We start from the raw sequence: 16912 nt of genomic DNA on the forward strand, positions 1-16912 counted from the left end.
ACCGTGGTTTAATGATGTCACCATGATGACATCTGTACCGTGGTTTAATGATGTCACTGTGATGACGTCATCCCTGCAGAGCAGCAAGGCCAAGAAACCTGAGGAGAGCGATGATATCTGTACCGTGGTTTAATGATGTCACTGTGATGACGTCATCCCTGCCCAGTAGAGACCTGAGGAGAGGTTTTAATGATGTCACTGTGATGACATCTGTACCGTGGTGTAATGATGTCACAGTGATGACATCTGTACCGTGGTTTAATGATGTCACAGTGATGACGTCATCCCTGCAGAGTAGCAAGGCCAAGAAACCTGAGGAGAGCGATGACATCTGTACCGTGGTTTAATGATGTCACTGTGATGACATCTGTACCGTGGTTTAATGATGTCACCATGATGACATCTGTACCGTGGTTTAATGATGTCACTGTTATGACATCTGTACCGTGGTTTAATGATGTCACTGTGATGACATCTGTACCGTGGCTTAATGATGTCACTGTGATGACATCTGCATTGATGATGACATCTGTACCATGGTTTAATGATGTCACTGTGATGACATCTGTACCGCGGTGTGACGGTGACGTCATCCTCCCTGCCCAGCTTGATGGCCTCAAGCTGCGTCCAGACCCGGATGGTTAGATGGCGCGATCACGTACAAAGTGAACGCAAAGACGAGATGACGCACGACCGAGCGAGGCATGAGTGCGGGGCGAACGGGCGTGGCGGAGCGAATCATCCGAAAGGGGCGGCGCAAACGGTTGCTTCAGTATCTTCACCCCACTGAAGCGACCTTCTCTTCACCCCCGACTCCACCCATCGCGTCCTGACAGCCAATCAGCGTTGATGTTGTCCGGAGACACGGACATGTTTTTGGTGTTTGGTGTTGGGACTCCCTTTTTTTCCAGGTGTTTCGCCTTGATTCCAACGGGACATGATTTTTTTTTTTTACCAACGAGGACCTGTGCAACCAAAGTGAAGCGATAGAAGCCACTGATAGAAGCCACTGATAGAAGCCACTGATAGAAGCCACTAGAATAGAAGAAATATCTTCAGGTTAGGATGCAGCTTGAGGAGCAAGACGACTTGACGTCACCGTGACGTCACAATGACGTCAGCGTAGCAGAGTGACTCACTGCCTCTCCCTCGGTCCATAGGGATATCCCTTTGGTTCAATGGTTAAGATGTTGGACTTTCACGTGGGAGACCCCGGTTCAAATCCCGGGTGTTACTGATGACACTGACGACTTTTTTGCAACAACAAAACAGGTTTTGGCTGCTCTGGTGTGAGGCGGTACGCAACGTTATGACAACATGGAATACTAATGATATGCTAATGACATGCTAATGAGTCTGAAGGTCGTCCCCTGAAGGTCAAGGTCAAGTTCAATATAGAAGCTGGATCGTTACAATCTACTGTCTCTACACGATACCAAGAATAGCTTTTTATTATTTATTATTATTATTTATTACACAACCAAAACATAAACCTAAAATGTTGTGAAGAGTTTGTCCCACGTGGAAAATCAGAATCTCAGGTTTATTATAATATATTTATCTTTAGGTCATAATCTGAGGAATAAATCAAAATAAAACGACCCATCATAAGATATACACTCACCGATGCGGGTCAAAGTGTGGTCCAGGGACCCCCAGGGGTCCTTGACGGGGCGGTCCAGACAAACCCTAGCAAGATGATAAACACTTTAAACTCCCTTGAGCCCTGTTTTTATTTTCATGTTGGCTACTTGAAAGTAACTGATCTACAAGCTCACAATGCTTTGCATGGCAACACGTGAGCTTGTAGAGCTGCTATCTTTGAATATGTTGGGGAAGATGGTGACAAAACATTGTTGGATGGCGGCCAGAAACATGTCAATGTGGGGGTCCTTGACCTTTGACATGGAAAGGTTTTGAGCACCAATGTCATTATTACCTATGTTAAAGGAGTAGCTCACCCCCAAAATTACTTTTTTTCTATTGATTAGTCACGCCATGGAGAGTAGAGTTCAATAATATTTTTTGGTTTTTGTCACATTCCTAAGACAAAAGATTTAGTAAATTTACCCCCATTGATTCCGGATGGAACGAATGGGGATACATTTATTGTTATCACATTTTTGTCTTAGGAATGCGACAAAAAAATTTAAATATTATTGAACTCTACTCTCCATGGCGTGACTAATCAATAGAAAAAAAGTCATTTTGGGGGTGAACTACTCCTTTAATGTTTATTTACGTTATGATTCATATTTTTACCTCATATTTAATGATACACAATGCCTTTAATCTATTAAGTGTTTAGAGTGGATTCTGAAGCTGGGAACGTTAATTAATACACTTTTTGGAAAAATTGTACCGAGTGCCGCGCTGCGAGCTTGTAGATCTGCTATTTTTGAAAAATCATGATATTTCTTTGCAAGTCTTTGAATATATCTATTTAAAAGCGAACATTCATAACTCAAATATTTGCTTCTGGGTGGTCCCTGGAACAACATATTTTGAGATGGGGGGGTCCGCAGGCCAAATACCTGTAATTTTGGGGGTCCTTGACATGAAAAAGTTTGCGAACAACATGATTTAGAAGGAGGATTTAGAAGTCGGGTCAAAGATCGGGTCAAAGATATTCAAAGACTTGCACACATTTTCACGATTTTTCAAAAATAGCAGATCTACAAGCTCGCAACGCGGCACTCGGTGCCGCGCTGTGAGCTTGTATATCTGCTATTTTTCAATAGTTAAAGCATTCAATAATGGTTAAAGTGGTTCAAATCGGACGCGACTCGGGCGCGTTCCGGGTATTTGAGAGTTAAAACACCCTGAGTGAAAACACACTGCCAAAAACACCTGCCCAGGCCTGCACAGCCCTGGTTGCCATGGAAACTAACCATGCTGTTAAAAAAAAACCCTATGGTTGGTGGGTTACGACAAAGTAGAGAAAAGTGATTCTTATTTATGGTTTTAAAAAGGTTGCGTTCTTCAAAACGCACGCTTCATTTGCTGTGGTTACTTTGGAAAACAACATGGACTTTAAAGAAGAAGCTTACACTCAGCTCTGCATTTCAAAAAACCCGAAATGAAAACATTCCTGGATAAATAATACCATCATTGTTACATCACAACAATCAAACATGTAACATGTAACATGTAGTGGAGGTAACATAACATGTCGCTGCTATTTTTCTTCACTAAAGGGCACGTTCTCACTACACCTTTACTTATTCCACCGGCTTTGAGGGCCAATTCTGACCATTCATTTCAATGGGAATGAAGTGTTTTTGCAGAGATCAGCAAATCGCTCTGTTCCCATTGAAATGTGTTGTCAGAATCCATCCACGCAGGCAGGATAAAAGTGTGGCGTGAACGTACCCTAAAGCCTCTATCAGAGTCCAGGGTATTCACCTCACATTTTAGGTGTACAGCTATCCACCTAAAGTGAGAAAACAAGTGGAGGCCATCATAGTCCGTCACGGTGAAGTCCTATCACTGTGACTGACTGGTCTAGATCGACCAATCAGTGAACGGGGTGATCGGCCGATCTGTCTGAAAGTAAAAACAGAGAGATGTGTCGAAATTCGCGGAGGAAAGCTCTTCACCGCGAGTAATGACGCAATGTTGTAGTTTTATGACTTAAAAAGACTACGCCGCGGTGGATAGCTTATCACCGCGGTGCCAGCGTGATAGGGGCTTTTCAGGTCCTTGCGTTTTGAAAGAAAAGGGGACATTTCTACTTTCTAGCAGCAAAACTAACTCCCTATCTTAGTCGGTGAAACAGAGTCACAGATGGACCGATGAAACAGAGTCACAGATGAAACAGAGTCACAGATGAAACAGAGTCACAGATGAAACAGAGTCACAGATGAAACAGAGTCACAGATGAAACAGAGTCACAGATGAAACAGAGTCACAGATGAAACAGAGTCACAGATGGAACAGAGTCACAGATGGAACAGAGTCACAGATGGAACAGAGTCACAGATGAAACAGAGTCACAGATGAAACAGAGTCACAGATGGAACAGAGTCACAGATGGAACAGAGTCACAGATGAAACAGAGTCACAGATGGAACAGAGTCACAGATGGACTGAACCGATGCTTGAGTCATAGATTGAAACTCTGGAGCAGCGGTGGGCAACTTTGATGATGGAGAGGCCACTACATTTTCACACTCACTCCAGAGGGCCACAATGCATATACATAGCAAAAATAGCAGATCTCCAAGCTCAAAACGCGTCGCAGGGCGACGCGTTTTGAGCTTGGAGATCTGCTATTTTTGCTATTTTTGAATTGGAATCCTGAAAAGTTACTTTTTTTTTTCTTCTTTTGTTTTAAAATTTCAAATGCATTTTTATGTTCTTTCTTACTTAAATACAAATACATTGGACATAAAACAAAAATACAATAACATTTTAATACTAGTCATTTAGTTACTAATATAGACTGAAGTAATTAAAGCCGGTCATTTTTTCCATGTTTGGAATTGTTAACAGCTGAAATCAATAATATATCAGTGTAGCGTCACGGCCGGGAGGCGAACCCGGGACCCCGATTTGCCAGGTATGTGCGCTGGCCAGTCGGCCAAAGTGCCAGGCACATTGGCGAGAGCCAACGCACATACCGTATAGCCTACAGTCGTCCCCTCTACCTGGAAGCGCGACCACGCGCGCCGGCCAGGATCTAAGATCGACTTTGAAACCGGGGGGTTCAAACGCAACTCAGGGGGGAACAGTCGTCGACTACTAGCCGGACAGGTCTACACCGCCGCCGGGGATGAATACTTCTCCTCTGTACCGCTGCCACCAATGTAGCGTCACGGCCGGGAGGCGAACCCGGGACCCCGATTTGCCAGGTATGTGCGCTGACCAGTCAGCCAAAGTGCCAGGCACGTTGGCGAGAGCCAACGCACATACCGTATAGCCTACATCAGTACTCCAATATTAACCTGTGGACCGCTTTAAGTGAAGGTGGGGGCCGCATGTGGCCCCCGGGCCGCCAGTTTCCCATGTATGCTCTGGAGGATAATGATGATGATGATGTCACTTCCTGGTTGATGGAACCAGGAAGTGAAGCCTTGTGTTAAGATCTGAATCAATCTCTAGAATGTCTTTGATGAGCTAGTAGCGAGTGAGCAGGATATAGTAGACACATACTAGAATGTCTTTGATACTGAAGGAATGGTTTTATGGTTCCGGACTCAACCGTAACCTTCTCATATCTATAAAGTATTACTGAAGTGGACCAGACTGTCTTCACTGTACAGAACTAACGAACTCTTCTTCCTTCACTGTTTCACGTTTATACGGTAGGTCTTGTTGTCTTTGATCAACTTTTAATGTCAAAGTCAAAACTCTGTGAACTGTAAAAAATAATTATGTAAAAGATTGAGATATGTTCTGTAAAAAAGCACAACAATGGACACGGTTTTAAAATGTTTCAGATTCAATGGAGTGTTTTGTATTTATAGGTGTTTAACCGTGGTTTCTTCCTCCTGTCCTTAAGTGGATCCTGTTGGACTCGTTGCCTTTTCCTAATGCTTGTGTTAAACTGAAGAAGAAAAATAATACACAGAATGTACATCTTGATTTCTATACTAGCGGTGTTGCTCCTTCCATCTTCAGAAGAAAGCGTTGGGGAGTGAGTTTTGATACGGAGTGGAGCGGAGAGTTTGTCAAACACACAACAGAAGGTTAACATGATGATGCTTCAATCTGGTTTAGAGTCAGGGACGTGCTGGCCATTGGGAAAAGCGGGACAACTCCCGAACGGCCGGTTCATTCCCGGCCGGTCCCAGACGGCCATTAGGAAAACATTAAAAATAAAATGACGGCCTTCGTTCCATTTTGGGGGCTGGGTGGCCAACAAAGTAAATCGTCACTGTCGGGCAGAAACCTCGTATCTCCAAGTTTCACATTTGTAATTTTTTTCGCAAAGCAAAGCCCTGCTTCATCATACAAGGCCGTCGCACAAAAGTAGTGAAAACAGCAGATCTACAAGCACACAACGCCTCGCACCTGTGCTTGTAGATCGGCTGTTTTTACTAGTTTAAATCATTTTAAAATGGTTTTGGACGTACAAGGTTTCCACCAGACAATGACGAAATATAACTCATGTACAGTAATTGGCCCACTGGCTTGTCACTTGTCATGATCTGAAATGGCAAATCTTTGAATAGCAGCAGCGCTATAGAGAGAGATCTCTCTCTATAGCGCATAATGAGGGCCTGTTTTTCCCGGGCTGAATCAGGGGCCCAGCACGTCCCTGTTTAGAGTGCTTTCTCCTCAGTAGAGGGAGGGTATGGGCATGCGTAGGGTGAGTGGCAAATCGAGTGGCAGTTTAACGTCATTTAACGTTGTTGTAATGCAATCAGAAAGGACTTTTCTGTTTCAATGTTTGGGCTGTCAAGACCAGAAAGTAGTTTTTGCCACTCGGTAGGCGTTCCCGCATAACTTCCTGGTCTGATGATGATGTCACGCGCGTACCCTCTATCGTCTACATAAACATTCATATTTCAAATATAAAGTGCTCAACCCCCGAGCCACAGAGGTTACGATACCCTGTACGGCCCCACAGAAGTACCTGTATCCTCCGTATTGTTTAATAATTTAAATCACTGCGATCGGTGGCCATTTTTTCTCCATGTGCTTTCAACTAACCTTTTCAGAAGACAGCCACCGATCGGATTTAAAAGCTTTTTTTCTCAAACATAACGGAAGATACGGGTACTTTCTGCGGACCCGTACAGTTATTGTAACATCCGTGGCCCGGGGATAAGGGCTTTATATTTGAAATGTTAACGTTTACGTTAAGGGGCAATTGTGGAGGTATCGCTCTAAACCATGCAGGTTGAAGCAGTGTCATGTTTTCAGGCTCAGAACAGAAGGAAGACCAGTAATCAATTCAGCCGCAGTGTTGAGCAGTGGACAACAAACAGCCCTGTTCTGTTCCATCTCTGTGAGCAGTCGGTAACAAACAGCCTGTTCCGTTCTGTTCCATCTCTGTGCTGAAATAAATGCAGATCTGTGTGTGACTGTGAAGCCACGCATTGTTAGGATTTAATAACACACTGCGTGCCGGAACACAGAGAGACTGCAGTAAATGACAGCCAGACAAGCAGGGCTCTGCAAAGACTTCACAGAGAGAAGAAGCGATTATTCATAAGCAGTAGATTATTAGGCCTGCGTTGACATCACTATTACAGTAGCTATCTGATCATCCTAACAACACAATATGAATGAGCTGTCAGTCAAGGCAGGGTGGGCGGCGGTGCGTTATTAAATGCCAACATTGTGTGGAGGTTTTCATAATATAACTCGTGGTTTCTTTAAAAGAATAATACAAAAAGATAACAATGAATAAATATCAAAACAAACAAAGACAGTACATCAGTGATAGTGAGATCAATAGCACAGGGAGACGCGTAGCTGGAGCCGACCGGATTAAGATATAAACATGCAGTAGGATAATGTTGTTTGTTGTTGGATACTTGAAATCCCTTTAATTGGTGGTCTTTGAGAGTTGTAGCAAGAAACAGCCTAGCTGTGGTCCATAGTGTTAGAAGAGGAACAGAGCTATAGAACCAGCCTAGCTCTGGTCCATAGTGTTAGAAAAGGAACAGAGCTATAGAACCAGCCTAGCTCTGGTCCATAGTGTTAGAAGAGGAACAGAGCTATAGAACCAGCCTAGCTCTGGTCCATAGTGTTAGAAGAGGAACAGAGCTATAGAACCAGCCTAGCTCTGGTCCATAGTGTTAGAAGAGGAACAGAGCTATAGAACCAGCCTAGCTCTGGTCCATAGTGTTAGAAGAGGAACAGAGCTATAGAACCAGCCAGGCGCGGCAGAGCAAACCTTGCAGCAGTGTTGATTTAATCGACTAGAACTATGGAAAAAAAAACGTAATAAAACCTAATCTATGATGACTAAAACTACAACTAAATGTATTGACAAATTCGTCGACAAATAAAAACTAGACTAAAATGTTAGGGAGGGACTAGTCTTGTGTAGCCAGACTTTTTAGAAAGGAGATGCCAGCACTCACTTTAGAAAGGAATCTTGGAATTTTTATTTCAAGTTGCCCCAGCAGCACAGCAGCAAACACAGGACGTTTCGACCCGTCTGGGTCTTAATCCTCAGCTGAGGAAGATTCCATTCTAAAGTGAGTGCTGGCATCTCCTTTCTAAAAAGTTCATGCGTTCCCTGAGCCGTGCACCCAAGACAAGTATTTGATGGAACTGTGTTTGATGAGTGCTCCTCTCTCTCTCTTCTGTTGTAATACCCAGACAACTATTCCACAATCTCTGAATGTTATATAGGGTCTGGAACTACACCTCCTGAACGGCAAGTAATGGAAGCTGGCATTTATATTATTATTATATATAATTTCTGCTAAGCAGAGCTAAATATGCTTAGATGATTTTTATTTATATTAGGATAAATGTGCGCGATGTGAGACGGAAACGGAAGTGAAAAGAGGCTTCACTTCCGCTTTAACCGGTTACTCATCGTTCTTCTAACGTTATTCCAGACCGTATGACGGGACGTCGGGAGCGTTTGCAAATCGTGGAGTCAACAGTCAGGCCACGCCAGACTAGGGTGAGACTGACTAGTGGAGAAGAGATCCAGACTAGGGACTGACTAGTGGAGAAGAGATCCAGACTAGGGACTGACTAGTGGAGTAGAGATCCAGACTAGAGACTGACTAGTGGAGTAGAGATCCAGACTAGAGACTGACTAGTGGAGCAGAGATCCAGACTAGAGACTGACTAGTGGAGAAGAGATCCAGACTAGGGAGGGACTAGTGGAGAAGAGATCCAGTAGAACTGAAAGACAAGTAGTTTAATGTTCGGTTTGCGCTCGGGAGTTGCGTTCTGAAAATAACAGATCTAAAAATGCATAAAGATATCAGATATTCAGTATGCAACCGAGTGTAAGATCGGGCATTACGTTGCCATCAAGCCAAGGCACCGCCCAAATATGTTTTTGCCGACAAATTAAACCGCTGATTTAGTTGACTTTAGATGACTAAGATATGACTAAAACTAAATTAAACGTTATTCAAAAGACTACGGCTAAAACTAAATGTAATCTTCCTGTCCAATCAACACTGCCTTGTAATAATTAGAAGGAGGAAAGCACAGTGTAGCCAAGGACCTGACAGAATGTCTAAGTGCCTCAATAAAAACTTTATTATTTTATTATTGTTATTATTATATTTGATTTTATTTCATTATTTTCCTCCTTCCACCACGCTATACTGTTTCTCAGCACAAAGATCGTTGTTAGCCTACGACGTTTGTAAAGTTAATGTTGTTGATCTAATGTGCTGTGTGTGTGTGTGTGTGTGTGTGTGCGCGCATGCGTGCCCGTGCGTGTGCGTGCATGCGCGCGCGCGCGTGCGCGCGTGCGTGCGCGCGTGCGTGCGTGCGTGTGTGTGTAGAGCTGAATGTCACTGCCATGTGAGATAGTGTATTTTCTTTGTGTCCATGCATAGGGCCACTGCAGTGTGAGCAGATAAAATAGGACCACAGGTTATGATGTAAAGACAACACATGTCATGAATGATGCACTGAAGCAAATAAAGGACATTTGGATTGTTCTTTGGTGTCATTTTTATCCTCGGCTGGATTCAACTTCACCTCTTCTCCCTCCTGGCCCCCAAACTGTGGAATGAAATCCCTGTTGCACTTAGAATTACACACTCACTCCCTAGCTTCCATTAGAACTACAGACTCACTCCCTAGCTTCCATTAGAAGCTAGGGTTTTTAAGCTCTAGGTTTCGGAGTTCATCTATTACACTTTTAAAACCATATTAACCTTTCTGACTTTTGGTTGGGGTCTTTCCTCACCTGCGACCCCCCAGACAGACCTTTGAGCCTATCTCAGTAATTGCTCTGCTCGAGAACAATGTTAAATTGGATCATGAACATATCCATCCAAACTCCCATAACCCTCCTCACTGATAGTCTTGATGTAGCCAAAAATCTCAACATCTACTTCACCTCCATGGCCAAAAATCTGGTCAATAAACTGCCCGCTCCATCTGGGCTGTTTGGTGTTAGGCACATCTTGAAATTCTACAGGAACCTTGGGGTATGCAAAGACAACTTTAAACTTGCCACGGTGACAACTGATGAAGTGTTTAAAAAACTGCGCACCCTACCTCAATTCAAGGCCGCTGGCCATGATAAAATCGCCCCCAAATTTCTCATAGACTCAGCTGCCACCATTGCCCCAATCATTACCCATATTATTAATCTATCTATCAAGCAGGGTTATGTCCCCCAGGACTTCAAATTAGCCAAGGTAACCCCCCTGCACAAAAAAGGCAGTAAACTTGACCCTGGCAACTACAGGCCAATCTCAATCCTTAGTTCCATCTCTAAGGTAATGGAAAAAATTGTCTATGAACAGGTGGCTAAATATCTTGAAGAGAATAAACTGATCTACGAGTTCCAGTCTGGCTTCAGAGAGTCCCATTCCACAGATACATGCCTCATCTATTTGAATGATTACATCAAACGTGAAATTCACGATGGCAAATATTGCGGCATGGTCATGCTGGACCTCCAGAAGGCATTTGACACCGTCGATCATTCTATTCTGATTGAAAAACTCAAAGCTATTGGTCTTGATAGCACAGCAGTGAGATGGATGCACTCTTACTTGGTGGGGAGGGAACAGATGGTGGAAGTCAACGGAACCCTGTCCCCCCCCCTCCCAGTAAACTGTGGAGTACCTCAAGGGAGTATACTAGGACCACTGTTGTTCCTAATATACGTAAACGACATGTCATCTGCTTGTGACTGCAATCTGTTTCTGTTCGCGGATGACTCGGCTCTCCTAGTCTCAGGCAGAGACATATTGCAGGTTGAAAAGGCCCTTAACTGTGAACTTAACAAGATCTGCACCTGGCTCAATGACAACAGACTCTCAATTCACCTAGGCAAAACTGAATGTATCCTCTTTGGATCTAGTCAGAAACTTAGCCTAGTTGAGAACTTCACAATTAAAGTAGGTGACACTGTGATAGAAAGAAAAAACCACATCTGCTACCTGGGTTGCATCCTGGAGGCTAACCTATCCAGTGAAAAAATGACCACCAAGGTAATCAATAAAGTCAATCAACGAATTCGCTTCTTGCAAAGAGTTGCCCCGCTGATCAATATTAAATCCCGAAAGACACTAGGAGGTGCTCTTATTGGGCCCCTCATTGATTACGGAGTCCTTGTCTGGTATCGCGACGCCCCAGCTGCCTTAAAGCTAAAGCTCCAAACAGCCCAAAACAAACTAATTAGGGTTGTGCTTGGTCTCCCTCCTCTGACCCACCTTACCGAGCATCACCACGAAAGCGTGGGGTGGCTCAAAGTAGCTGACAGAGTACAGCATCTTGCAATGGGCCTGGTGTACAAGATACACTACACCTCCAAGATTCCCATGTACCTGACAAACTACTTCTTAAAGGTCAAGGATGTTCACGATCATAACACCAGAGGCAGCTCCACTAATCATCATCAGCGTAGATTTAACACTAAACAAGGCGCTAACTCGTTCTCCTGCTATACCATCAACATGTGGAACGCCCTTCCACAAGCCCTAAAGGAGAGCAAATCCCTAGCCTCCTTCAAAATTGGTATGAAAAGTCACCTTCAGACAGCAGCTACCCGTGACTTGTAAATAGACTAAGCCCCCATGCTCCCCCCCCCCCCCCCTTTCTTTGTATTCTGCCTTTTGTATTTGATGTTATGCTTTTGAAACTGATATTATCCTAGATAAAGTACTATGTTCTATCCGTCTGTCTTTCAATGTTATATGAGATACTTAAAGTGTGGTTCCTGTGGAAATAAGCCTCGGCTTTCTAGGATCTCCTTTTAGTTGACCTTGTACCAGTGATTTGTACTGTCATGAAACTGTACTTTTTTCTATTGCAAACTTCTAATAAATTCTTCAATCAATCAATCAATCAATCAATGATTGAAGCATAAAAGTTGTAGCTGGGCTCTGAAAACAAAAATGAGTAGTAGCAAATACCATTTGCTACTACCATTTAAAACTTTGAATGTTTTTATGTATCCTGGGTTTATGTATTGTTGACAGCTGTTAACAATAATGAAGGTATAATACCTTCTCACTTTGGGCAGGCAGAACGTGTCCATTTTCTTGCACTGCACTCACACTGACAACAGCACACACACACACACACACACACACACACACACACACACACACACACACACACACACACACACACACACACACACACACACACACACACACACACACACCTCTTTGTTATTGTCACCCCAAAACCCTCACCCTATCCTCTAAAAGAGCCCATGGTCAGTTATGCCCAAAGAGATTCACTACAATACAATAATTTCAGACATGCAGGATCTATTCATCTTCATCATTGTTAACTTCAATGTCCAACCTAATAGTGTTGACACAGTCTCCACCACAGCATAGAGAGAAAGACAGGTTATTTGAGCAGGGAGGGCAAGACCCCTGACTGGAACATGTCAATCAAAACACCATCCCACTTCCAACAATGGAAGGGCGGAGCGTTTGTTTTCCGTGGAGATGACGCCACCAGTCAGGGAATTTTTATAAAACCCTGGGAATAAATTCCTTACCAAACAATTTCTTCACCAAAGTGTTCCTAAAGGTGTCTAGTAACATATCTAACAAAGATTGAAATTCAACATCCCTAGCAAAATGTTTGACAGCTAGGGTAATTCTGGGTCTCATTCAGACGAAAAAAAAACGATGGTTTAGTGATGAGTCATCACTTTTCACAAGGTGTATGGGGTCCATTTGTGGCCCAAGGAATGTTTTTCATGCAAAACAAATGCTTGCAATGGATTCAGAATAATTAAAAACACCTAGTTAGACCCCTCACATCCCACTTAAAGCATATTTTTGGGAGTGATTCTTTCCCTTATAGTACAGTGTATACTAAGTGAATGAGACACAGAATTACCCTCACTGTCAAACATTTTGCTAGGGATGTTGAATTTCAATCTTTGTTAGATATGTTACTAGACACCTTTACGAACACATTGGTGAAGAAATTGTTTGGTAGGGAATTTATTCCCAGATTTGACAGGTATTCTGCTAATTTTCCCTGACTACACGTGAGACACCGCCGAGCGAGCGGGTCGCCGTGTCGAGCGTTGCGACGGTCGCATGAGCCGACTCAGCGCCGTTACCAAGTTATGTGCTGTTATGGACAGGATAGTAAATCTTCGCCCCCTCCTGTCTTTCAGCACCTCCGCACGATACCACCTCTGGCCACTGATGTACAGTATATCGGACCAGTTACCCATATATGGAGACCCCTGCATGATAGTCAACAATGTTATGGCAAAACATGCTCATATATGGGCATTACCAAATATGGGCATTCCCAGATAGGTCCTTAATATTGATGACATTGGGACAGGGATCTCCATATATGGGCATAAGGGGGTACCCTAACAGGGCATCGTCTAGGAATGCCCATACCATATATGGACGTTTTATTTATTTTATCCTTTATTAATATATATCCATATGGACTTAATATTAACGTTTTCAGGGAAGGTAGGTTGTAAATCAGAGTAAAGCAGGCTATTGGGCCAGTTAGGTCCTGGGATTGATGACATCAGAAATCTCCATATATGGGCATAAAAGGGATTTATTTCTGGGAATGCCCAAATGGACTTTTTATTTAATCCTTTATTATTAATAATAATATGCATCCATGTACATACAAAATATGTTATGCCCATACATGGAGATCCCTATCTGAACCAGCCACACCGATATGGGCCATGTCTTGGCCATCTGGCCAGTGGCCAGTGATATATGTATCGATGGCATCAGGGATCTTCATGTATGGGCAAAAAAGGGATTTCGGGGAATACCCATATATAGTAAGACCTGAGGGTGGGCACACCTTTAAGCTGTGAACCTCAATCGACTGCAGTTCATTGGCTGCCAAGTGGATCTTGGCCATTATGATATCCTCTCTGTCCTTGTACTGCTCTCCCAGTTTGTCCCAGACGGGTTCCAGTTGTCTGCAGAGTCCACACCACGGTGCATCCACAAAGAAATCCACAAAGACGTTCTTGGTGGGGTCGACAGGGTTTTATTTCCAGTCTCCCTCGGTGAAGAATGTGCAGAATTTGATAATGTTTTCAGTGGTGATGGCCTCATGTTCTGGCATTATGTAAGCTATCTTCTCGTCTTCTGTCGGGGAGATAAGGATGGTGGGGCATTCCTCCTTCGTCAGGCCACTACTCTCTATCATTTCTTCGTTCACGTCGGTGTCCATGAAGACAAACAGGATCTTGCCATTGAAGCTTTCTGCTGCCTTCTTGAATTGATCCATTTTGTCCACAAAGTCAGTAGCAGCCTTTGACATTAACATGAAGGCGTGGACCTTGACTTCGCCACTGAAGATCCTACGGACAGTCTTCTCTGAGTACTCAGTGACCAGAGGAAGCTGGTTTTTGGCCTTAATGAAGTCTAGGAGGTTGGCAGCGGTAAACTCTCCGTCAAAGATGGTACGACCCTCGTCAAACCTCCTGAAGAGGACAACACCGTTCTTGAAGACGACAACGCCGTCCTTGGACACCTCAAACCTTGAGTACACCTCGTCATCAGAGGTCATCCCAAATGGGACGGCCTCATCTAAGATGTCATCTACGTCTTCCGCTGCTCTAACGAAGACCTTAGCGTCCTCAGATTCGGCATCCTTGAAGAAGCCGATGACCGCCATTTCGTTTGCAACCATAGACTCTGCCTGCGCGACATCGGCCAGGTGGTTAACAGCTGGGCTTGTGCGTTTCTTAAGCCACTTCACAATGTTGTAAGCCTGAATACCACTTCGCTGTATGAGGTACTCGCTGTATGACTCCTTGTCTCCTCCCTCGAAGAACAAGATGGTCGGGAGCATCTGGACATCGAGGAGCTTCTTCTCCACTGTGATGTCTACTTTACCCAGGCGGATATCCGAGCCCTCTGCCTTCAGCATGCCGGCTGCCTTGGCATACTGGGGGGCCAGCTTCTTGCAGGGGGAGCACCACGGGGCATAGAACGCCACCAGCAGGTTGGGATGGGCTTTCAGTGCCTCGTCGAAGTTACTCTTCTTCAGAACCAGGACGCCCTCTTCCTCTGGGATGGGATTTGGGGATGACCATCTGCTGAGCACCAGCCAAAACATGGCCACCAGTAGTACACAGCGTACGGCGTACTGTGTCACAGATATGTCCTTCGAGTCTTCAACAACAACAGGGTTAGGGTGTACATGTACTACTATTCTTCTGCTTGGTGGTAGATCCATATCCTCCAACTCTGCCTCAACCGTAAACCACTAAGAAACACCGAACTTGGGTTCACTGAGTCAAGTCTGTTTATTTATGCCCACAAACTCTCCAAAGCATCACAGCCTTCTGACATCACAGGTGATATCACATGTGACATCACTGTGACACATCCATATATGGGTATTCCCCAGAATCCCTTTTATGCCCATATATGGAGATCCCTGATGTCATCGATATACATCACTGGCCAGATGGCCAAGGCATGGCCCATATCTGTGTGGCTGGTTCAGATAGGGATATCCATGTATGGGCATAAAAGGGATTGTATGTTGTGATGTCATGGGAAGTTTTGGGGCGGCGAGGAGAGGGGCGCGGTCCCGTGAAATCCCCGCGAGCGTGGATGCTCGCTTGTGCATGCGTACGCGGGCGGCGAGAGATGGATTGTGTTCATCTTTGTGAAATACCGCGCGGCGTTTACTCACTGAGCGAGTGTGTTTGTGTCTCACCGCTGATCCTAGCGGCAGCCCCGACGGCAACCGCCTGTAGTGTGGAGGGCACCTAAGATGGGACTAAGACTAAATCTTTCCAGATGACAAAGATGTGACTAAAACAAAATTAAATGTTACGCAAAAGACTAACTTCCTGTCATGTCTAAAGCCCCTTTTCGACTGCAGTTTTAGCACCACACCACACCACACCACACCACACCACACCGCACCACATAAAACTATCTACATTTTCCATTACAAAAAAGTACCCCTATCGGTAAGAAACAAATTGACCCTTTTAACTGTGATTATAAATAATACAATATAAATTTGTATTACGACTATCCTAATTATAATGCACTGTAATGGATTATAACTGTGATTATAATACATTATAAAGTATTAATGTATTACTATGATAATTAAAATACACTATAATAGATTATAATAGTGGCTATAACACAATAGAATCTATTAAATGAAAAGTCAGTGAGTGATCAGTCATTATGAAGTGTTTGGCCCTATTTGGCCTAGCTCAGACCTACTCTAGAGTGGATACTTTTTAGAACCCTGTTTAGTACCACTTTCACACCACTCTACCCAGGTCCTTGTAGTGGAAAACCTGGCACAAGTGGGCGGTGTGGTGTGGAGTGGTGTGGAGTTGGGCCTGTGGAAAATGGGCTTAAGTGCTTCAATACCTCTCAACTTGAGTATTTTATTTCATTATTTTCCTCCTTCCACCACGCTATACCGTTTCTCAGCACAAAGATCGTTGTTAGCCTACGACGTTTGTAAAGTTGGATGAATGGAGCCTTCTGTGTTGCTGCTGTTGAGATGCAGTTTGTTACTGTGACAAACACTGTGTCTCTGCTCCTCTCTGACACCTCATCCTGCAGGGAGCAATTAAAACATTTATGCCTAGAATTATTGAATGCTTCAACCAGTGAAAAATAGCAGATCTACAAGCTCGCAGCGCGGCACTCGGTGCCGCGCTGTGAGCTTGTATATCTGCTATTTTTTTTAATAATTTAAAGCATAAAATATTGCGTAATAATGTGTTCGGGCCTAAATGGGTTAAAACATTCTCTGTAAAAAGACTGTTGGTTTTGGCTGGGCT

The 16912-nt window shown here is 43.9% G+C and overlaps 1 pseudogene across 1 annotated transcript; it reads right to left on the reverse strand.

Moving 5' to 3' along the window:
* Positions 1-67: 67 nt before the first annotated feature.
* Positions 68-15204, reverse strand: LOC308293234 (protein disulfide-isomerase-like; annotated as a pseudogene). Its single transcript has 3 exons — positions 13936-15204; positions 572-621; positions 68-173 (listed from the first exon to the last, which is right to left on the reverse strand). The product of its transcript is annotated as a protein disulfide-isomerase-like (transcript).
* Between the last annotated feature and the right edge of the window lie 1708 nt (positions 15205-16912).

This window comes from Nannobrachium achirus (genome assembly GCF_963921795.1).
Source record: "Nannobrachium achirus genome assembly, chromosome: 10".
In the NCBI taxonomy this organism is placed as follows: domain Eukaryota; kingdom Metazoa; phylum Chordata; class Actinopteri; order Myctophiformes; family Myctophidae; genus Nannobrachium; species Nannobrachium achirus.